Raw genomic sequence first — 7,506 nt, forward strand, 5'->3', positions numbered from 1 at the left:
CCCCCCCCCCCCCCACCTGCTCCCCAGTCAGCCCACTTGGTTTAACTCAAAAAACACACCCACACACAGAGACATGCATGTCAATTAAGTTTCATTGACCTCAATAACATTTCCCCAAGATGATAATGTTGTCTTTTACTTATTGATAAAAATTAAAAGTTTCACTCATTTTATACACATTCCCGAAGACAAAGTTAAAACCCCTCTTATTAAGCATGAGCTGCAAGACCTCCGTTGTGTCACTGGTCGCCATTTTGCTTGTTTACTTGTTTGTTTTCTCTCTGCAGGGAGTGGAAGATGAGACCCAGAGGATCAGAGCTCTCTTTACAAAGACAAGTGTTTTCAACAGTGTAAACCGTCTCTTCCTCCACACGGCGCCAACCCCATTCAGCACAAGTAATTACACTATCCCCCTTTAATCCATTCACAGTGTCTATCCGAGAGGTGTTCCCCAAAGAAGGAGACAAAGCACACACAACTGTGTTTAGAGGTTAGTTACTGATTAGCAACAAAACTGTTGCAGTTTATTTTCCTGCTGCACCTTATTGCGCTCCTCAGCGATGCTATTCACTTTGTCGTTTGTCTCCGAGTTTGCAAACAGATCCCCCGCTGCTCAACTCTGTGTCTTTACAACTCTCCCCCTAGCCCCCTTCTCATCTGAGGATGTGGGAAAACAATAGGACTAATAAAAGAAGCAGAGCGATAATTACTGCACGGTGATGAAGTCAGTGCTAATACGCCCAAACCATAAATACCAGCAGTGTGAAATGGGATGTGTTGTTGACTTTAGGGTGTCTTTTTATTCTTTTCTGTGCCAACAACGGCCAATTATTTTTATTCCCGTGTAGGTGCCTTGTACATGCCAGGGTGGATCTGGGATCTCTGTGTTAATGACTCTATCAGACCCTGATACCCAGAGGCCCCTGCTGAGGGAATACAGCCAAGGGGATTGCGGTTTAGAATGTGGCATAGGAGGTGTCAAAGTTGGGTTGGGGTTGCTGTGTATCTGCGTGTGTGTGTGTCCAAGCATGTGTATGCGTGTGAGACGGGGTAAAGAAGGAAGGGGGAGGGGGAGGGGGGCTTTGGGCAGATTGTCCATGGTACTCACCACTCCAGGCGGGGCTGAATGAAGTTATTTCCAGGCCCCTGTCCATCTGTTACCGTGGCAGCAGCAGTGACCAAGGTGTTGCCATGGTGCGCTGGACACAAAAAGGCGTGGCGTGGGAACAGGTCCAGGGGTCAGGAGTGAGGGTCAGGGGGTCAAGGGTCACAGCCAGCTGGACAGCACACAAGAGGAGGCCAGGGTGAGAAAAGAAGGAGGGAAAGTTTGGTTTTCTTTCTCTTTTTCGCCCTTTCTTCTCTGGGTTTTTGATTGGGAAGGAGACGTCCGAAGAGTGGACACCACTGGACATTAACATTGAACTGGGGCGGTGAGATGAAAGGGAGTGGGGGTTGTGGAGGGTGAAGGGGAGTGAGGAGGGCCATGGGGTTCACAGAGTGGGGCCCCTGCAACGTCCAGGCTTTGGTAGGCTCGCCTGCATTAGGCCTTGTACCTACTGGTGTCTAATCGCACATAGCATTTGACAGGCAATTGACTTTGTTCAATGTACACGCAAATGCGGCTATTGAGAGGATGTGGACGGCCGCATGTGCTTGTGTGTCTGTCTGTGTGGCCGCGGCCTGCACTTTAGCCAGATAAGTGATACCCAGAGAAAACAAAAGGCCATTCCACCATTTCATTCCGGTCATTTTAAGCTCCAAAACTGCTCCCAGACAATGAGACAATACAGACAAACTGAAGGCGGGTGATGAATCAATTTTTTCGCTACACATCGTTAAACATTTTACATTTTTTAAATCTAATTTATTTACACCTTGTATCTTCGCCTAGAAGTTCTCTATCACACTATTTGTTCCAACACTTTGTCATCTTTTGTAACAGTTGTGTGTATGCCGTCAGACATCGATGTTTCAGACGTTTGCAGCATCAGCAATTACAAAAGTAAAAACACTAATTAAAGTTAAAATGATCACATTAAGGTGCTTCTTTCTACGGACCTACTACTGACCACACACAGCTAAGCCTTAATGTAAAAGTCCTGTTTCATTGGGAGAACTTAAAAAGTAAAACTTTGTTCTACAAAGCTAAATAGGAGGAAACAGACATGCAAAGTTACAGCTGTGTAACGACACGGCGTTTTGCTTGGACAGTTGCTACCATTCTTTCAACTAGTCTAGTTTATTTGTGTGTATGTACCGACACAATCTGTTTAGTTTTTTTTTACATTTCACATTTAATGATGAATGGAATTGTTGCTAAACAAATCTAAATCAAGTCAAATCACTGTTGGATTGAACCTTTATTCGAAATGTTGCAGGTCCAGAAAGAAATTTACTGTAACGTGCTGTGCACATATTGCACGGCACTTTGGGTGAGAATACATTTTAAAATGTGAATTAAGGGGCGACCCCTAGCTCACCCAACAAGAGCGTGCGCCCCATGTAGTCCTTTGCAGCGGCCTGGGTTTGAATATGACTTGTGGCCCTTTGCTTCGTGTCATTCCCCATCTCTCTCTTACTTTTCCTGTCTATCCACGGTCACCCTAAAATAAAAGGGAACAAAGCCCATAAAATTAATCTTTAAAATGTTTATTACAAAATAAATGGAGAGTATTGGATATTATTTTGTCACTCAATCTACAGGTGTCCATAGATTGACTATGCAGGATTTAGTTGGGCTATCCTATTCACATCCTATCATAATTTTAACTTTCCAGTTTCCCCAATTCATTAACACCAAGTATGAATAGCCTTTTTTCTACAATATCACAAGTTTGTCTCTGCTAAAAAAAGAGCTGATTATCTTCCTGTGGTCACTAACAGATAATCTATAATTGGCCAAGGTGTAAAGATTCACAAAACTCAGGATTCATAGTCCCATTTTCAATATAATTGGTTTACCATTTATCTTTATAAAGCTATAATATTTCATACTACTACAACTTTTGTACAGATGTGGTGACAACATTTGAAAAAAGGCCGTTTAAGTGGTTTCATTTACTAAGTGTATTGTAAAAAATCTCAATGAAAACATCTGTGAAAATTGATTTTTAGTTTTGGAAGATACTTATTGTACTTATTTTATGTCCCATTCCTGCAAGACATTCCAACATACAATACATAAAGAAAATGATTAAATAAAAAACCTTTGTCATTGCACCATGAAATACTCTCCAAATTGAAAGATTTGAGATGAAGGTTCCTCATGGATGGATCAAACGTCTAAAGTTATGCTGAACTACGGCAGCAGGAAGATTGAAATGTCCACCTGCCCCGTAGCAAACTGAAAAAGACGGCAAAACCTTAAGCCGCATCAGTGGATAACACATTATGACAACGTGGATAAGAAGTCGCTTACAATGCAATTACACACACAAGAACACACACACAGACACATATACCCACAAGTAAATACACCGGGCCCCCTTAGACTTCAGTAGTTGCTGGGATCCATGCTCCTCTACAGCCCACAGTAATAGGATTAGGAGCAGGCTCGGGAGGACGTGGCAGGCCAAGTCCAACGCTCCGTTTGACACCTTTTGTCCACGAACCCTGAGACGCAGATCACAGCAATGGGATGAGGGACAAAGGCTTTTGAACATTGTGTTGTAGCTACAAATATACCCTGATGGGAGACCGCTGAGCCCTAAGTTCCACAGCAGATAAATTAAACCGACAGCAATTTTGACAACTCAATAAATTTTTAGGACGATCAAGTGTTAGAGAAACCGTCTTTCCTCCTTAAATGAATTAAAATGTCTTGTAACTTTACCAGTGGAAGCAATATACTTTAATTCAAAAGGTTTTATTGAAGAAAAAAAAACTTCTCTATGAAAATGAGTCTAATTGATCGTTTGGATGGGAAATGTTAGGCACCAAGCAACTTTTCGCAATTCAAAAGTTATACTAATTATATGGACATGAATATATTTTTTATCCAATAGCACAGTAGTATTTTCTAAACTTTTGCTACCTATTAACTTGTTTTAAGTTTAAGAAATTGCAAGTTTTACTTGGATTTAATTATGAGACAAAAATGTTATTTGACTCCTTGTTATTGTACGACATATAGCCAATTTGAGTGTTATAGTCTGTCGTTTGGATTTTCTACTTGTAAAGTTTTAGTTTATATAGGTGGCCCTCTTATCTATCTTACTGCTTATTCTAAACAAACCAGGAACATGAATAGGGTAGTTTCCTGGTATGACTTTCCCTTCCCCAGGAAAGTCATACCACATATCAGATGACAAATACAATGCAATTATTACCTGCCTGTAGACTGTAGCAAAAGTGTCAAATATTTCTTCTAGTATTAACTATTGATAGGTAGGAACAAAACAAAACCTGGTCAGTTTTTTCTCCAAACTGCATATGATACAGATATCTTGTTTTTCCAGTAACACACATTTAGCAAAGTTAACTCAGCTGAGCACGACGGTATAGCCCCGTGTGACACCTTTGTGACGTGTAAAATGCGTTACTTATAATTTTTACTTTGGATTTAATCACAAAACAGTTAGGCCTAATAATGCCATAGTTCACAGTGTGTTTGTGTGGTCAATTTATGGAGACAATGGTTAACTGCTGCTACTTTTGAACGTAAAAATTCCAACAAATCGAGTTCCTTCCCAAGCGGCACCGGAGCTCCGTCCCGTGACCATTGTGATTGGTGGTGACGTGACAACCCCGGGTTGCTGTGTGGACACGCCAGACCTTCCTCCGCAGCGCTGTGGAGATCGGTCTGGCAACGTGAGACTAATATATCAGAGATCTGTTTTTACATTGTCTTCAAAGCCTTTTTCAATCATATAAAGTTACATTTGAATTTAACTTGACACCATTTTTGGAATAAATGCCATCCTCCATTCCTCTCGGCAAAGATATAAAAAGGCATGCATCAGCTTTATGATGTTATTGCTTTATTTTGCCACAATTGCATTTTATGGATCTTAAACTGATATTCAGCTGGTTCTGTTGCACTGAGAGTAGGCATCAGCTCGTCCTCGGTTCGAGTGATTATTGGCATTCCCAGTTATCTCCTCACATCCCGTGCCATGGCGAGGTGACACAGAGATTCTCTGTCCTCTCCCCTCCCAGTGCACCCTGGGAGAGCGACCAAAAGCAGTTTTACGACCAAGAGCTGCTGACGCTCACTTCCTGCCAAGAATCACAGAGACAAGGTTCAAAGTGATCAGCGGCACACATACAACACACGTGCAAAAGGAACGCACATAAACATGGCACACGACTTTAAGGATTTAGTTATGGACGAGTTCACGCCATCACATTCACGATCAAGCCTGAACTGCTGAATATTTTTGTCTTTTCTAAAACCCTGTTCATACATAACTCTGAAAATGAATGTTGGATAATTTTCACTAAGGTACAGCCAACAGTTGCATATAAGAAGTCCATGCTTGTACTCTGGGGGATGAAAAAAGGTATTCTGGGAAACGTAGAAGATGTAGGCAAGAGAGAAAGTGTATGGTGGATCTTAGACCTCAACACAGTGCAAATTAGGGAAACACATGCAAATAGACACAAACAAGACCAGCAAATTAAGAAACATCTTCATCAACTTGACGATATAAGTGTAGCTTTTGGAAAAAGCACCATAGAGACTCTTTTAGGGACACTAAAAAGTGATGCAAACCGGCTGGGACGTGCAGCTCTTATTGTTGCCATTTGTGGATTGTGAAGTTATTGATGTTGGATATGCATTCAACTAGTGTTGAAAAATTTAGGTTTTTTGGGCTTATTTTAACATTGTGATTTTGATAGAATTACCTTTTCATTAGAATATCTGAATCATGTGATCACAACGATGGACAGTTTACTTTAAAAACATAAGCCATAAACCAAGGGCAACAAGAAGTATTTACCAGCAGTGTGCATGTCCCCTGGAAAAAGTTTCCGTTTTTTAGCTTCTTGCAGCATTTCCAAATGCCGTCACTTATGGATTTTTATTTGTCGTCAAGTTGGCGAAGATGTTTCTTCATTTGAGTGTGATTTCTTAATTTGCAGTATTAATTAATTTGCGTTGTGCTCTCTCGGCCGCCATAAGAGTAAGTTGAAGAAGAGAGTCAATTACAGTATCTTATCACAAACTACCTACAGTTAAGCAAGTGATTTTTCATTTAAAATGGGAGACAACTGTATTTATAGAATTTCACTTGTTTGCTTTAAAACCCAAAGACACATAGTGGTGTAATGTAGTGTGGCCCCCAGAGGCTACATACACCTGGCTACATGTAGCACACTGACTTCAATAGGAGGGAATAGTCAGTTAACAGAACATAAACCCCACGAGGACAGTATCTAAGATGCTGCATGCTGTTTTTGCAAATAAAACACAAAACAAACTCTAGTATTGCTCTTAAAACCACACAATGTCTTGTTTTTACAGCTGTTTCTGCATAATGTTGTATAACTTAGTCAGAGACACAATTTATATCAAATGATTATGCAGTAAGAATTTGATTAATAGACAAAACTAAACATGAACATTAAATCTTGGCCTACATAAAAATGGAGGAAGCTGTAGTAGAAAACGTCATGAGACCTTCAGCAGAATAAAATATGATCACATTACATTGATCCATCCTTTATGCAGAATGATTCAAGGTAATTACAGTAAACTTTTAAACTATAACTAATGGCAAATGTTGGTCGAGCACTGATATAAAGTATCACATCATGCAGTCGACATTACAACTCGATAAAAGAATTGGTTTACAATTAAAGAAACACTTTGGATGATTCAAATATGTGTTTCATTAAACTATAGGAAAGGAAATGGGCAGAAATGTAACAACATTTACAAGTTTTAATTCAATACAGAATGCAGTTTTCTTAAATAGTTAATGTCGAACATGCTGCTTTACCAAAACCAAAATCTTAAGATTAGCAGTTCTAACAGCAAGTTCTGGTAGATTTCATAGCATGGGTATTTCATCTTTGCATTGTGTGTGGTAAGGCTCAGCACATGTTGCTTTAAACTTCTTGACATGCTCACTCTCTCTCTTCCCAGCACTGAAAGAGAGTCTGATGAATCTATAAGAGCGATAAATAAAAGAGGGAAATCGTCTGAGTGGCAGAGATGTCTGAATAATAGCCAGCGGTAAGAATTGATTACAATGGAAAAGCTCCAGAGAGTGTGTTTGTGTCTGTGTGTGAGAAAGTATTTTTTTTTTAAAAGAGCGGTGCATGTGATTATTGGACAAGGGCCGGAGAGGGACCAGGCAGGGCAGCCTGCAGACGGACCCAGAGAAAGGGACGTTTACCTTGAACTCCAATCGGCCCATCTCTGGGGCGGGGGCAGGTATTGTAGCCAGGCCTGACAGGGTCAGGAGGGGACAAGAGGGAGAGACAGGGGTAGGCTGGTGGGGACAAGGGACAGGGGCTGCCCCTGGGGTCGTGGGGCGCTACCCCTGTGGGGGGGGGGGG

The sequence above is a fragment of the Etheostoma cragini genome, chromosome 14 (genome assembly GCF_013103735.1).
Source record: "Etheostoma cragini isolate CJK2018 chromosome 14, CSU_Ecrag_1.0, whole genome shotgun sequence".
NCBI classification, from domain to species: domain Eukaryota; kingdom Metazoa; phylum Chordata; class Actinopteri; order Perciformes; family Percidae; genus Etheostoma; species Etheostoma cragini.